The sequence below is a fragment of the Apium graveolens genome, chromosome 3, assembly GCF_009905375.1.
Source record: "Apium graveolens cultivar Ventura chromosome 3, ASM990537v1, whole genome shotgun sequence".
Taxonomy (NCBI): domain Eukaryota; kingdom Viridiplantae; phylum Streptophyta; class Magnoliopsida; order Apiales; family Apiaceae; genus Apium; species Apium graveolens.
In genome coordinates this window covers 85,962,498-85,979,943 of record NC_133649.1, presented here as the reverse complement: position 1 = coordinate 85,979,943, position 17,446 = coordinate 85,962,498, and the positions used below count along the sequence as shown (strand labels likewise).

General features: G+C 37.6%; 1 pseudogene; it reads right to left on the bottom strand.

Moving 5' to 3' along the window:
• Nucleotides 1-17,446, bottom strand: part of LOC141714412 (uncharacterized) — a 153,531-nt pseudogene that overhangs the window by 84,571 nt on the left and 51,514 nt on the right.

The following is a 17,446-nucleotide window of genomic DNA, read 5'->3' as shown; positions in this document are numbered from 1 at the left end:
GGTACATGGTATCACAGGGGTATAACTGGTATAATAAATAAGATAAGGTAGAACAAGTGCAGTAAAATAAATGACAGTGCTGGAAAGGAAAAGGTACTGATATATATAGATCAAAAGTTTTAGGTAGTACAAGCGTAAAGACGCTTCGGAAGTAAAAACAAAAAGGGTACAACAACAAACTCACTAGTCAGCATAGCTAGTCTATAAATACAACCCAAAAGTCTACTGATACACACTACACACTACTGTACATAATACATAACCATCACAATACTGCTCAGCATCTCTGTCTCTGGATCTCTGACTCAACTCCAAGGAAACTCTGGTCCTGCCAACCTCTCAAAGTCCTCCATCACCTCAGTAGCCCAGCCCATCAATGCATCAGGGCCTCTGACAGGTAATGTAGCTCCATGTAGCCTAGCCTCAAGAACCCTCCGTGTCACATGAATCTCCTCTCGAAGCTCCCACACACCACGATCAACATCTATAGTCCTAATGATATGCTGTAGCTCTCGAATCTGGGCCAACAAGGAATCACGCTCCAGTAGAAGAGCCTCATACCGGTAGTAAGGAACTGGGGGCAATGTAGACTGGAATGGGGCACTCACAACTGAATGCCCAGTGGAATCTGAATCAGCTGGTGGGGGTCCTCTGATAGGTGGCCTCATGCCTGGAGGTGGAATAGCCTGCAATGGTACGGGCTACAACACAGGTGGAGGTAGAATAGCCAACACTGGTGGAACAACAGGATGTGGATCTGAAGATGGTACTCCAACTGAAGGCTCTGAGTGATCAGCTGATACGGGGATAAAAGAGTCGGCCATCACTACTATCTGAAATCATATCGTAATATAAGAATCTCGAATCATGATGCGAATCATACTAATACATGTTATACTGAAGCACTCAACCTCTCGACGTTCTATCTTTATATTCCTTACTTCTAATCCTAACCCTCTACCCATTCCCGTCAACCTAGGCTTGTGTCAGTGACTTATAACCTGTAGCTCTGATACCAAACCAGTGGCGCCCTCCAAACCCAGGTCAAAAGTTTGGGGTCCACACACACACCTTAATAATAACCTGCTTATAACAATGATAAAGATAATAATAATATACAGTGACCCTACTTACCAACTACCACGGACCGCAACAGGTTAAAGTATGCACACAAGCCAAACACACACTTATATTACAAACCGTTCAAATCCCAACTATCCAAACTCAGAACTGAGTATCAAACATTATTACAAACTTTTACAAACTTAAATTATTCCAAAAGAAGCCTACTAGCTCAACTCGATCAACCTGAACCCCTAGCTCTCGTGCTGGACTAGGGATCCTCGGTACCAATCGGTTCCTTCTTAACTGGAAAAGAACATAAACAACATCGCACAAATGAGCTAACTAGCTCAACAAGTCACAATGACAAAACTGAGAATAATGATCATCAGGTGAATATGGTTATGATATCAAGTGAACAATGGATTATGATTTAGAATTGGATATTATATTTTCATTTTAAAAACCAAGGTTAGGCTGCTGATCAGTCACGCACTAACCCCGAGCAAAGCACACAGCACTGCTCTAACCACTGGATCCAAGGCGCACATTGGCCTAACTTGACCATTATATGGTCTGACCATGAATCTGGTCCACAATTTTATAAAAACAATCCAATTCCACCATAATAACAGAATAAGCAGTAATAAACAAATAACAGGATCATTAACAACATTGGACGTTTAATAATGAAAATGGTTTCAATCTGCATAAAGATCAACAGGGCATTTCCAAAGCTTGGCTGTTAGGTAGTGAAAGAATTGGATAACAAAAGAATCAGTGTTTCAGGGTTTCAAGGATTTGGCCTTTCAAAGCACAAGATACAATGGTTTGAGTGTGTAAGCATTCTGGTTCAGTGTTTGATAGTTAGTTTGTATGTATTTGTAGAGTAGTATCGTATATTTGAGGTTCGTATTTGGGTATACAACAATCAATGGTCTAGAAAGAATCAGGTTTACGGCTAAAGATCAATAACTGGAGTCAGGGTTTTGGGTTCAGTGCTTCAAAGCACTTGCAATATAAAATAAGATTATCAATCAATACAACATCTCGAGAAAGTTCAGAACACTTGCCTGGTACTAGCTTACTACACTGCACTTGCTCTCAATCACCACTGTCTTACTCCTTGACTACATGTTTCCCTTTCCTACGCCTTGCCTCTTCTGCTCACATATCATAAGCATCTATCAATATTCAACTCATATGATTCTATTTGACACATACTTCTATCTACCCTTCATTTCACCCAAATCCGATTAACGGATTGAAAGTTACGCAATAAACGAGTAAACATCGAATATAAAGACCGACAGTTGACCAATAAGTCACATATAACACATAACACGTCACATAATCAATGGTATATCATTTATAAAGAAGTCTCGGGTCATAAATAGGCTTTCGGATATTTAAAATGATTTTTAAAACATTTTTCGGAATTAAAACGGGTCGTTGGATCAATTTGGGAGTAATAAACAGGGTTCGGTTGGCCCATTTTGGCTTCAAAACACTTTTATAATAATTATCGAGCCTTGAAAATAATTTAGAATAATATTTTAAAGCTCGAAACTATTTTTCGGAAATTTTAAATCAGTTTTAAATAATTAAATCTAATTAAATAATTAATTAAAATCAATTAATAATTAATTAAATCAATTAATCAATTAATTTTCGAATTAATTGATCAATTAATCGATTAAAAATTAACTGAAATTAATTAACTAATTAATTCAGATTTATTTTTGAATTAAAAATAATTTTTTGGAATTAAAATAATAATTTTTGGAATTTTCAGAAATTAAAATCAAATTTTTATAATCAAATAAATAGGAAATATGATTTTTAAATAATTTTAAAACAGGAATCCTATTTTTGAAAACTCTGGAAAGTTCAGGGACTGAATTTCATCATTTTCAAAAGATAAGGTACTAAACTGCAATTTTGACAGGGGTCGCCGGGAAAACGTCGGGGGTGGCCGGAGAACACGTTCCCGGCATCCTCACCCCACCACAAGCTCCAGATCACATCTACAGACAACCAGGAATCGATTCATGCAATCAAAACATATTAATAACCCCAGACTTGGCCGGAAATTGGCCAAGAACATCGCCGGTTTCCGGCGAAACATCGAAAACTTAAAAAGACAACTCCCTACGATTCAAGCATCCTCTGTTAACGAGCTATATACCAATCGATTGTAAATTTCATAAGGAACATAATCCACTATAAATCAACAGCTAATAACCCCTAAATCAAAAAGGCCCAAATTTCAATTGAAAACATTCATACGGGTTATAAACCCTAATTTTAAAATTCGAGAATTAAACCCACTTTTGAGCATGTTATTGAACTCCAAATCAAATGTATGACATATGAAAATCATCAGGAAAACAAGCTCTACAATATGCAATCATCAAATCATACAAACAATCATCCGAACAAAAATTCATATTTTTAATAAAAATAATTCGAAATTAAATAAAAATATAGAAAAATAACCTTGATTTCTGCAGTTCTGAAACTTGAAGAAACTGAAAGAACACCTTAAAACCTCTGTTTTGGTTACTCGAGCGTTCCAAACGGAGATCAATAATACCTTTAATTTGTGGTTTGATTTTCAGAAGGGTTTATGAATATAAGGATTTCCTCTGGAAATTTATATAATTACTGACTGCAAATGATTTTGATACGAAATAAAATACGGAAAAAGGCTATTTATAATTACGGAAAATTAGTATCCCGTTGGATCATTCCGGATATAAAACGGTACGTTTATTTGTAAAAACTGATCCAAACGGTATCGGTTTTCAGGATAATTATCCAAATCAGTACAATTTGTACTGCGGTCTTGGTCTCAGCACCTGGTTACACGTACTACGAGGTGATAATTGGGATAATTTAATAAAAAGCTCATGTTTATCGAAAATACGAGTTTTATTGATTAACCGAAACGAATATTATATCGAAAATGTTGCGCCGGGACCCGCGCAGGACAAACCATACGCCGGATCGAAAAAGTCGAAACATGGAATATGCTCTGAATATTACAATTCGGTTAGGAAGGAGTTCTCGGAAGAGTTTCGGGTTCCAAAAACGTAACAACGGATAACGTCGGGTTGTTCCCGTTTTTATATAATAGATTTTAAATACCCGGAAAAAGATTTTATAAATTTCATATGATTCTTATAAATTCATAAATCAACATAAAAATAATTAGGAAGATATGACAATTATCTATATTTTATTTTGGACATATAAAAATTAAAATACTCAATTAATAATATTTTTAAACATCCAAACACATTTAACACTTAACAAATAATTCACAGAATAAATACTGAACACATATAATAATTATTTATTAGCAAAAATAATTACACGATATATCCCGGATATTACACTCTCAACATGATGTCTCTATTGAAAAGAGCACTCTCCCTAGTGCACCCTATAAAGAGTATGCACAAGCACTTGAAGCAATTCAAGTGTATGGAAGGAGGAATAAGGATGGCACACACAAGGAGAGCACATCTCTTAAAGCTCCTTCATTTACTCATGGGGACCTGCCAAAACTTAATACTAACATTCAAGATATTATATCCCGAATTTCTTTTTCCTACAATGAAACCCTTGATTCTGGTTCTCAAGAGTTGCCAACTTCAAGTGACATGGTTCTAGAAACTGTGATCACCACCCAGGAACCACATTTAGTTGGTGAGAGATTACATGTTGGGGTAGAACTTGATGACACCAACACAAACACAAGGGTTTTATCAGTTTTTACTGAAGACCCGGTGTTAGAAATAAATGCACCTTCATGTGCAAATCAACCTTCACAGGTTGTTAAGTTTGAGGGTAGTACCCCTGAAGGGGAGCTATCTAAATCCTCTCCAATTTAATTTGAGGTTCCTCTTATGGGAACAACTCCCCTCACAACCCTAGATGAGATTGCTCTCACAGTTGAAGCTAGGAGTTCAATTGCCAATGATCCTGCTATGGGGGAGACAAGTACAGCACTTTCAAGTGACAGTGTTTTGAAAGAAACAGAAGGGTTTTAGGATAGAGTACATGACAATAACCTATCTAACTCCCCTCCAATTCAAATGGAGGTTCCCACTACAAGTCTGGAACAACAAACTGTCATAACCACAGCTCAGGTTGTGAGTCAAACTGTGACATCTGTCACATGTGGTTATTATGATGCACTTCCATCAACTTCAACCACTTCACAACAAACATCTCACATCATCCAATAGTGGTTGCAGAATACTCAAGCTCAATCAAGCATTGTGGATGATCTCCTTATTGATCAAATTTTTGGTCTAGCCAACATCTCACAACACCTTTTTACCTCAGATATGAGCAATCAAGATTATCAGGTTATTCTGCTCACCTACAATAAAGAAGTTGAGAAACAAAAGCAGAAAATAGTCAATGAAGCTAAGCAAGATGGGAATGTAGATGCTTTATTGTCTAAGGACTTTTCTTTAGAGATGGATCAGGTATTGGATAGGTTTAGAGATGAATATGTAACCATATTGGGGAGCAATACCAAGGTCTTGACTCCTCAAGAGGTCTATGATGCAGTCAATGAAGTGTACAAGGCTCAACTCAAGGCTTTTCACCTCTTTGGTAAAGCTCTAGAATTAACATTGACTGGTCATCAAGACAAGATTAGAAAGCTGGTGAGAGAGAAGATGGATGAGATTATTCCTTTTAGAGTCAAGATCACTTCAAAATTTTAACATTTTGCTGACCAATTGGCAAGATTTGATCTGACTTCTGTTGATAAAAATGTCAAAAATCTTAGACAGCCTTTTGTAGATTTGCATGAGGTGGTTCAACAGCGTATTGCTAATTCAAATGATACAAAGCTCAAATTGAACCAGCTTCATCAAAGTAGGTATGAGCCTTATGTACTGCTCATGGAAGGAATAAAGGAAGCTGTGCAAACAACCTTTGGAACCTCAGTACCTTCAAGCTCTAAACCGCAATCTGCAACTTCATCAAATCTCCAACTGCAATCTCTCCAACAACAAGTTTCAACTCAGCAGTCATCCAATGATTCACTCACAGCTCAGGTGCAAGCTCTAACCTCTCTAGTGCAGAGTCAACAACAAGACATTAAGGCCTTGGTAGACTCCCATAAACACCTCCAGATGTAGAACTCAGTACAATTGGGAGCTATCATAGGTGCTCTAAATGTTCCTCTTCCTGTTCTTCCTAAAGCTGTGAGGCCAGAAATGCCAACTCCCCTACTCATGCCTGTCAACAAGACTAAGGGGGAGATAGAAGCTAGGATTCAACAATCGAAGGATGCTGGTAAATCAAATAAGACTAGCAAAATGACATCAACTCACACTGGTCAAAGCTCTTCAAAAGCTCAATTATCTAAATATATTGGGAATGACGTACTTCTAAAAGCTGTCGAAGGACCTTGTCAAGATCAAGAATTTAATGAACTTCTGTGAGTTTTAAGAATGTCTCTTCACAAAAAATATGTAACCTACAAAAGAGCATTAGCCAACAACATCAACTTTATCAGAGTGCTGATTGTGAAAATTGATAATTTTCTGGAAAAAGGATTGTTGCAAATGTGAATGACTGTGGTTTAGAAAGATCTCTACAGGTGTCTCTCTCCAATCTTCAAAAATTGAGAGCATCTGAGCTGGATGTAATGATTGATAAAGTATATAAAATAATTCCAGAGGACACCCAATTGCTAAAGGAACTCAAGAATGCTCAGATAGCTGCTTTTCCTAAAGCTTATCTCTATCCAAGTAAGGGGATTGCCTACATCTGTTCACAATCCATAAAATGCAGATACTTCACAGTTCCAAAGAACTGTGTGAGAAGTAATGTGAGATTGATCATGACTCTTGAATTTGATCTCAAGACCAAGGAAAACAAGTCACCTGAAGATGAGGAGATGATCAGAATTTTGAGAAGATATCTTCAAAATGCAAAAACCATGTTGCCAACTTCAAAATTTAACTTAATGGATGACAAGGATGATGATGAGCAGAAGCAAGATGATCAACCACCTTCTGGCTCAAATCCAAGTCAGACTTCTAAAGCAATTGGTGGCAAAGACAAGAAAGAATATGAGAAGAAGGGGGATGATAAAAAAGAAGAGTGGTGAAAGAAGAAAGAAGAAGAAGGAAAATGGCTCAGAACCACAAAAACAAAACCTACCAATACAAATCAACCAAACTCAACCTTCTAAGCCAACAAACTCAAATACTAAACCACCTCAGACCCCTAAGCCCAAATTATTGTATAAACAAACTGCCAACACCTTTCCGAAAATACTAATCACCTCATGCCAAACATCTCTAAAGAAAGTCTCAAACCTACCTTCTGTTAAGCCACCAACCAAAATTCATTACAAATCTGTTAGGAAAAAACCAAAGAAACTACAAGTAACTGAGAGGGCCATCTGGAACTGTTTTAATCAAAGTGATTTTCTACCTCTGAACTGGTGCACCTCAGATGAAGACTACTTTCAATAATTAGCTGAAGAAATGGTTAGAGTTTGGGTTGTAACACTAAGGGAAGTAAGAATCTACTATCAGGATGGAACTTTCACATTTCTTGGCAGAAACTTAATGGACACATTTTCACCTACAGAGATCAAAAGGGTGATAAGCTTACTGAAGGACAAGGAGAGCAAGAGAAAAGGCTGAAAGTGAGGAGAGGAAAAGAAAGTATATTGAGGAGATATAAATGTTTATACAAAGATCTGAAGAACTCAGGGCAAAGGGGATGAGTAGAATTTCCAAGGATGGACAATTTCTAAACATCAAGGTTAGCATATTCTCAAGAATTAGGGTTGGTTTCTTGTACAGTTATCCATTAGCTGATAAGCTCAAGCTTGTAGAAGCTCTAAGAGGGACACCAATCATAGAGGAACTGGAAGTACTTGTAAAGTTAAAGGACCTCATTAGAGAAGAAACAAAAGATGAAAAATTAGTCTAATGAATGTATCTGCCAAACTTAAGAAATCACTTAATGTATAAAAGTAGTATTTCAGTCAATTATTATGTAATGTTATATTGTTCATTTTAACTTGGGGTTAGTCTTGTTACCAGGCATAAATTTATGATAAGCAATCTTCTCATAAATTGGGGGAGATTGTTGTACAAGACATGCCTGTACTATAACAAGATTAAGTCAAATTGACAGTCCTAAGTAAGTTGTATGATAATCTAAGTTTGCATTTGGTATTATATTACTTGAGTATGTAAAAGTTTCAATAGATTAGATTGGAGTATTTTTCTGTAAACAGTCTCAAGCCTAAGAATAAACTATGGAAGAAGATCATGAAGATCATGCCTCATAGAAAGTGTGAAGAAGCTTGGAGTTGAATAAATCTTTTTTGAGAAAAACATTCTAAGTCAAGAAATCTACAAGTCACAGATTAAGTCATATAGAGGACTCATTCAAGAACTCCCGAATGACTTATTGACAAGTCAAAAATAGCTTATAGAGAAGTCTCAGAGATATCGACATGTCAAATTTAAAATGTGAAGATTGGAGATATTAACAAGCCATTTCTGCAATAGAGAATTCAGAGATATCGACAAGTCAAGTTGAAGATGTGAAGATTGGAGGTATCGACAAGTAAAACTTTCATCAGAGATCTCAGAGATATCAATAAGTCAATATGCCTATAGAGATTTTAGAGATATCGACAAGTCTTTTCTATATGCAGAAATTCAGAGATCTCAACAAGCCAAGTTCTCTTATAGAGAACTCGGAGACTTCGATAATTCAAAATAATTATAGAGAATTAAGAGATCTCGATAAGCCATTATACTTATCGAGATGTCAAGTTCTCTATAGTTCAAACTGGAGATCTCGATATAAACCTCAAGTACAGAATGCAGACCAGTTAAAGATCCAAGATTGTCAATCAACAAACAAATCAATCACTGATTTGAAAAGTATACAAAAAGCAGCTTGAAGAGTACAAGATCAAAGGACAAGATTAACAGACAAAGTAAAAGTCACAGACATGCACGATTTGCAAAGATACACTAAGTCAGAAATGGAAAGCTTTAGTTAACTTAAAGTAGGGTTTAGTACATGCTATTTCATGCTGTGTAAAACCTGTGTTTACTATTCTATAAAGTAAATACTGGATACTTTGTTTTAAGTTGGAACAAATAGATCTAGAATTTCTTGTAACTCTCACAAGAAAGGAGCCGAGTTCTATATTAACAAAGAACCCAGGAATTTGTAGCAAGATGTTAGTCGCTAAACATGCGCTAATAATACACGCAAGTTTACGAGTTCGCAAGTAGTACAGAATCTTTTCTAATTCGTTCCCACAGAGACTGTATTGGTTAACTATTTAATTTACGCACCTAAGCAACAATGTATGGTTATTATTCAATGCTAAGACGATAATAAATTGAGATTGTTTATAACTAAGAATTACACTAACAATTATAACTACGAGAATAAGATTGACTGAATTAATATATATGACAAACATGGGATTCTAACTTCATTAAATACTTCATTCAATAGCCTTATTATTCTTAACCTTAGCATGCAATGGTGATGACACTAATCAGATAACACGAAACTGATAAATGCCAACTTTCGTTGCACGAGTACCATTCTACCAGACATCCATAAAAGAGATATAAGCTGAATAGGTACCAATTATATTGAGACCCTATATGTCTATATAATTTGACAACATAATGGTTTAAGCATAAGTTATTTATCTTGATTACATAGGGCAAGTAAGATGGTTAAAATTACCTACGAATCATGCATGACAAATACATGAACCTATGCTAGCATGACATGTTCTAAATCCTTAAATTCACTTTTGCTTCATTAAGAATTAACACACTATCTTATAAGTTCGCGACGCTCATAAGACGAATACGCACAACCAATATTAGGATATCAAACAATCACCACATTCTAAGGCATCAAAATAATTTAACTAAGGAAATCCATAAATAAATCCGCTAGAACCCCACGATAACGATTAGCCCAAAATCGGACTCATCATCAATGTGGGTTTCGATGAAATTATTATATATAAAACGTAGTCTCTATACGAATAATTAAACCAAGTACAAACAAGAGTATAGGTTCAGCAAAATAAGAAACAAGCATCCAAATTACAACTCAAAATAAAGATTCACAAGAATAAACTAGATCGTCTTCACCATTGTTGAATTGTGCTAAAGGTCTCTTGTCATCTTCTCCTTGCGCTCTGGTTCATCTCTTTATAAAAATGACCTAATATGAATATATATAGCAGCCCTCAACAATCTGGAAGTCTTCCCTTTTAGAATTGTATTAGAAATAGGATTCTTGAATTCGGCATCGGCGCGGCCGCGCGCTATCACGGCGCGGCCGCGCTGTACTTCTGGAACCCCGGCGCGGCCGCGCGCTATCACAGCACGGGTGTGCCGTCCTTCTAAGAAAAACTCAGATTTCTTCTTAAATCTTGCTGCTTCGAGTCGGCTTTCCACGAGCTTTTATTCCAACACCACCTGGACACCAAATTAGCACCAAAATAATGCTAATTCACCTGATTACCTGAATAATGCCTGAAAAATAAAAACACTAGAAAACACATTAAAACACTTAACAACTTGAGTACAAATACATCAATTCAAAGCTTATTACAGTATAAATAAGTATCATAAATGCCACTCAAATACCCCCAAACTTGAATCGATGCTTGTCCTCAAGCGTAAACAGACTCAAAGAATAAGAAACAAAAATGCATGAATGCAACTATATGAATGCAACGATCCCAATAGAACAACTCAACCAATCAACAAGCAATATATCAACAAATGCAGTTTCTCGCATGAAGATCAATCAAATCATACAAATCAACTTACAAACTAGAGACGTGCGTGTGTGAAGATGCTTACATATATACTATCGCAACTAGATCAATAATCATGACTCACTACTCATCAAGGCAAGTTTATAAATAAAATAAAAAGCTAGACTCAAAATAACTTATAACACTTCAATTCTTATATTGGAGTTTTATACGGATTTATGCTTTTATTCATAACAAAATAACACAAGTATACTTATTTGATCGTGCAATGAGTGAGGTCCACAAAAGACTTATACAATAGCACCTATGTTGCGAGCATTAGGTTAGCGGATCCCAGACAATAAAAAGCCTTAGGTCACTAGGCACAAAGTCCCCTAAGAACTTAATAACTCGAGTACTAAAGAGCCCACTCATGATCAATTATACATAACACTTATTCTTTTTTTTCTTTTTTTGTCTTTCTTTTTTTTCATAATTTCTGAATGAGTGCGTTTTGCTCTATCTCTTTCAACCCTAGACTACTCATAAAAATATGAGCCGGATACTAGCCATTTGACACCTAGCCACACAACTAGCAATAAAATCCAATTACTCCAATTTTTAAATATTCATGTCTTTTATTATTAGGAAAATACCCTAAATTCTAAATATAAACAAATGATTAAACCTCGACAAATCAACAAACCATGATCATGATCTAGCACTCTAGCAAACTATAAGACTTATTAAAATATATAAGTGTCTCTAGCATGCAAATCAATCCAATAAGACTCAACATCACTAAATACGACATCACTACACTAGCATTAATATCGCAAGTCAATCAGAAAAATTATCTAAGGGATCATGTTATAATGCAAATGCATGAAACTACATGAACAAAATATCATAAAACTACCAAAATAAAAAAACTACATGGTAAAATATGCAAACTATATGAACTAAACTATCATGAACATGCAACTATATGAGACTCACACAACATAATCCTTCAACTACTAGCGCCCAAACTTAAAATATTCATTGTCCTCAGTAAAGGTAATATCAAGGAATCAGGCATACCTACTCTGAATCAGAATTCTCACCCTCAAGGGATGGAGTGCCAGGTGTGTCAGGAGGCGGATACACAGAGTCCTCACCAAATACTGGCCACTAAATGTCAGCTCCGGTGGCTCTAAATGCAGTCCCAAATGCCTGGGTGAGATCGTGTGCAAAATGACTATGGATGTCTTGCATCGCATCCATCCTCCTCGCAAGATGCCTATACCGCGTCGTACTCCAACCAGTTCCCATGTCTGTTCCTGCTGCCTCCTGCTACTGCTGCGATGGTCCTCCTTCATCTCATAACTGAGATCTCCATACAGTCCTGCTTGCCTGACCAGCAGCTGGCCTCCCACCAGGATCGGAGCAATCAGAATATGCAACTGCCCATGTACGGGCCAATGCACACCAACTGCCACACACAGCTTTGTCACCACGGACGCATACGGAATAGACCCCGTAGTGCTCCCCCTCAAGAACTTCAGAATCCCCTGAAAGATAACCATCCCCACATCTATATAATCACCCTGCAGAATGCCCCATAACAGCCGTGCACGCTCCATATTAACCTCATGCATATGTGAAGATGGCATGATATTAGGACAAATAAAAGCGTTCCATGCACGGGCAAACTTGTTCATGTCGGACGCCGGGAACGTATAATACTCGGCGACTGTGCCCCTCTTGATCTTCCAGTGAGTGTCGGGCCGGCATAGAGTAGCTACAATGAGATCCAGATCAAAGTCCTCTGGAGTCTTATCGTTCCAGGTATCCTGCCCAGGCTTCCTCGCGGGATGCTCAATCACAGTCCTGATAGCCTCTGCACTATACTCCATCGTCCTCCCTCGCACCATAGTGAAGCCATTCTTCTCGGCCTTGGCATTTGCATAGAACTCGCGAACCACGCTCATAGGCACAACAGCTGGTGCCTCATAAAAAGGAACCCAGCCCATCTCAAGAATCATCTACAAAAGCTTACCATCGTTCCCTGATGGCAGGAAACCTCGCTCCTTGACGATTAGCTTCGAAAGAAGCCTCGTGTACTCCTCCTCAGCTTCAGGAGTAGAAAACCTGGGCCTCACACCACTCGCAGTTGAAGAATCAGTGGTGCTGCTTCCAACTTATGTTCTTTGTCTCTTGGGTGTCTTGGAAATTGATTAGAGAGAATAAGAGTTGTGTTTGAGAGAGAATTTGTGTTTGGGTGTTTGTGAATTGGTGAAGAAGTTTGTATGTGGGGTGTATGTATATATAGGTGATGAGACGAGAATTAGATATAGAATAGAAATGGGATTTGATTATGGGAATAATGGGAGTAATGGGTTTGATTTGGAGAGGGAATTATGGGATGTGGGGGAGTAAAATCCGGTTGGGAATTAATTTTGGGACAAAATTCCCATTTTCCCCCCTTAAACTGCCTTTTATTTTTTCCCAAAGTCGGGACCCTGCGCGGCCGCGTGCTGGGACGGTGCGGGCACGCGCTACATCTGCCAAACTGGCGCGGCCGCGCGCTGTAACAGCACGGGCGCGCCATGTTTCTATATAAATGGCGCGGCCGCGCGCTGGGACAGCGTGGGCGCGCCAGGCTTCTATAGTCAGACCTGAATAGTTTTTTCTATTTTTTTGATTTTTTTGTGATTTTATCTTTTTTTCTTGCTTCCTCTACTTACTAATGTACAACAGACTTGGGTTGCCTCCCAAAAAGCGCTTCTTTTACGTCGCTAGCTCGACGTAGAATCTTGAGATCAAGTGGACAATAAAATGGCACTTAGCACCTCGCGGGTTGCCATATTACCATAATAATGGTTCAACCATTGACCATTTAACTTGAATGCTTGGCCCAGATCATTCTCAAAAATTTCCACTGCTCCATGTGGAAACACAGTTTTGATTATGAAGGGCCCTGACCATCTTGACTTCAACTTTCCAGGAAAAAGACGGAGATGAGAGTTGAATAAAAGAAATTGTTGCCCTAGCACAAATTTCTTGAGCACTAGACCTCGATCGTGCCACCTCTTGACTTTCTCCTTATACATTTTGTTGTTCTCGTAAGCTTGAAGTTGAAACTCGTCAAGCTCATTCAACTGAAGCATCCTCTTCTTTCCAGCTGCATCCAAGTCCAGATTCAATTTCTTCAAAGCCCAATATGCTTTATGCTCGAGCTCCACAGGCAAATGACACCCCGTACCATACACCAACTGAAACGGCGACATTCCCAATGGAGTCTTATATGTTGTTATATACGCTCAAACAGCTTCATCAAACTTCAAAGACCAATCCCTCCTTGATGGACATACCACTTTCTCCAAAATGCGCTTGATCTCCCTGTTAGATACCTCAGCTTGACCATTTGTCTGAGGATGATAAGCCATAGCAATGCGATGATTCACATTATACCTTTACATCATGGCAGTGCACTTGCGGTTGTAAAAATGCGACCCCTCATCACTGATTATGACTCTTGGAGTTCCAAACCTTGTGAATATTTGTTTGTGAAGAAAATTAAGTACCACTTTTGCATCGTTCATTGGCAACGCCTTAACTTCAACCCATTTCGACACATAATCAACCGCCAACAAGATATACTGATTGTTACAAGATGAGACAAATGGCCCCATGAAGTCAATTCCCCAAACATCGAAGACCTCATCCTCGAGAAGCACATTAAGAGGCATCCCATCCTTCTTAGACATATTACCCACACGTTGACATTGATCACATTTCAAAACGAACTGATTAGCATCTTTAAATAATGTTGGCCAAAAGAACCCTGCTTGAAGAACACGAGCTACTGTCTTTTCTCCACCATAATGTCCTCCATAATCCGTTGAGTGGCAATCTTGCAAGATCCCCCCCCTGTTTCGCTGTAAGGAATACATCTCCTGATGATTTGGTCATCTCCTTGGCGAAAAAGAAATGGCTCATCCCACATATACCACTTCACTTAATGAAGAAACTTCTTCCTTTGAGCATAAGATAAGTCGGGAGGCATGATATTACTCACAAGGTAGTTCACAATGTCTGCAAACCACGGTACTTCTTCTTGCACTCCAAACAGCTGCTCATCGGGAAAAGACTCATTTATCAATGTCTTATCCAATGAAGTATCATTATGATTCTAAATGCGAGAGATGATCAGCAACTTGATTTTCAGTTCCTTTTCTATCCTTGATCTCTAGTTCAAATTCTTGGAGCAAAAGAATCCATCAAATCAATCTAGGATTCGATTCCTTATTTGAGACGAGATATCGAATGGCGGCGTGATCAGTGAAAACTGTCACATTAGTCCCAAGTATATAAGATCAAAATTTCTCAAAACTGTAGACAATAGCCAAAAGTTCTTTCTTCGTAGTAGTGTAATTCAGTTGAACACCATTTAGAGTCTTACTAGTGTAGTTGACCACATGAAATATGTTGTTCTTTCTCTGCCCAAGAACTGCTCCAACTGCGTAGTCGCTTGCATCGCACATCATCTCAAAAGGCTCATTCCAATCAGGTGCAGTTATGATAGGTTCCGTAATTAGACTCTTCTTCAATGTCTCAAAAGCTGCAAGGCACTCGTCATCAAATTTAAAAGGAACATCTTTCTCTAACAGACTGTACAAAGGCTTTGAAATTTTTGACAAATCTTTGATGAAACGCCTGTAGAAACCCGCGTGACCAAGAAAACTGCGAATTCCCTTAACAGAATTTGGTGGTGGAAGATTCTCAATGACCCCCACCTTGGCCTTGTCCACCTCTAGGCCTTTATTAGAAACCTTGTGCCCGAGAATAATGCCCTGACGTACCATAAAATGACATTTCTCCCAATTGAGAACCAGATTAGTCTCAACACACCTCTTGAGAACGTGTCCCAGATTCTGCAAGTATTCATCAAAAGAATCGCCAAAGACTGAGAAGTCGTCCATGAACACCTCCACATTCTGGCCAATCATGTCAGAAAAGATAGCCATCATACATCTCTGAAATGTGGCTGGTGCACCAAACAGACCAAAAGAAACTTGTCTGAAGGCGAAAGTACCAAATGGACAAGTGAAGGTAGTCTTCTCTCTGATTGTAACCCAAATAGCCATCCAGAAGACAATAATACTCATGACCGACCAACCTGTCAAGCATCTGATCAATGAAGGGTAATGGGAAGTGGTCCTTCCTAGTGGCTTTTGTAACATTCGGGATATCGCGTGTAATTATTTTTATTAATAAATAATTTTTATCTGATTATTATGTGATTTTTGGTGAATTATCTGATGATTAGTGTAAATAAGTGAATGCTTATATGTGATACAGTATAAGTTTGCTAATTTTATTATGACCAGAATAAAATATAGATAATTACGGTATTTTTATGGTAATTTTTGTGCTGTTAAATGATTTTATATTGATTTATGAATTTATTAATTATTTTCTGAATAATTACAAAATTATTTTATAAAGCCGGGAATCATCCGACTTCAACCGTTTTTGTGTTTTTACAACCCAAAACTCTTCCGAAAACTCCTTCCTAACCTAACCTGGTAATTCCGGACATTTTTCGTGTTTTGACTTTTTCGATCCGGATTACAGTTTGACCCGTGCGTCGCCCGACGCAAGATTTTCGATACGATAATCATTTCGGTGAACAAACAAAACCCGTATTTTCGAAAGACGAGATATTATTACATTATTTTCGTATAGAGTGTTTTATAAAATGTCCGGTTGGGATAATTACCCAAAACTGATATCAAATCGGATCGTTTTTGCAGTTACTTAGCGGCTAAGTAACTAATTTAACGATCCAATATTCCATAAATATATATAGCCTTTTTATTATTTTATTTTATTCGGATAATCATAATCAGTCGGTAAAATTCCGTAAAATACAGAGAAATTGTCGAATTAAAACCGCGTTCTTGAAAATCAAACGCACGAGCGAAGGCGTTATCGAACTTCGATTTGGGCGTGCAGCATATCAAAACGAAGCCCTCAAAATCTTCTTTCTGAATCAACCGTTTGTTTTTGCCCAGAAATCAAGGTATTTTTCTGATTTAATTATTTAAATTCGAATTAATTATGGGTTAAAATAAGAATTTTTGTTCTTGATGTTTTTGATATGATTTGATGGCATAATCGTGTAGATTATTTCTTCCTGGTCATTTTGGTATATTATATGATAAATTTGGAGTTCAATAATATATAGAAAATGATGTTTGATTCTCAGATTGTTAAATTAGGGTTTATATACTTTGAATGTTCTTAATTGATTTTAGGAACTTTTGATTTACTAAATCTGGGATGAAATAATTTGCACCATCATGTAGATCGTGTAAAAACGAATTGATTAGTATGTTCAATTATATTGTTCGACCTATGAACTGACCTCGCCGAAAACTGCCGCGCGGCGGCGGAAGAATTTTTGATCGGGTTTTTCCAGGCGATTCCGTGGTTGGGTGCTCAAATGGATTTCAGAAATGGATTCCTCATAGTTAGAAGTGTAATCCCTGTCAATTTGGTGTGATTCTGGGCGGTGTTTCAGTTCGT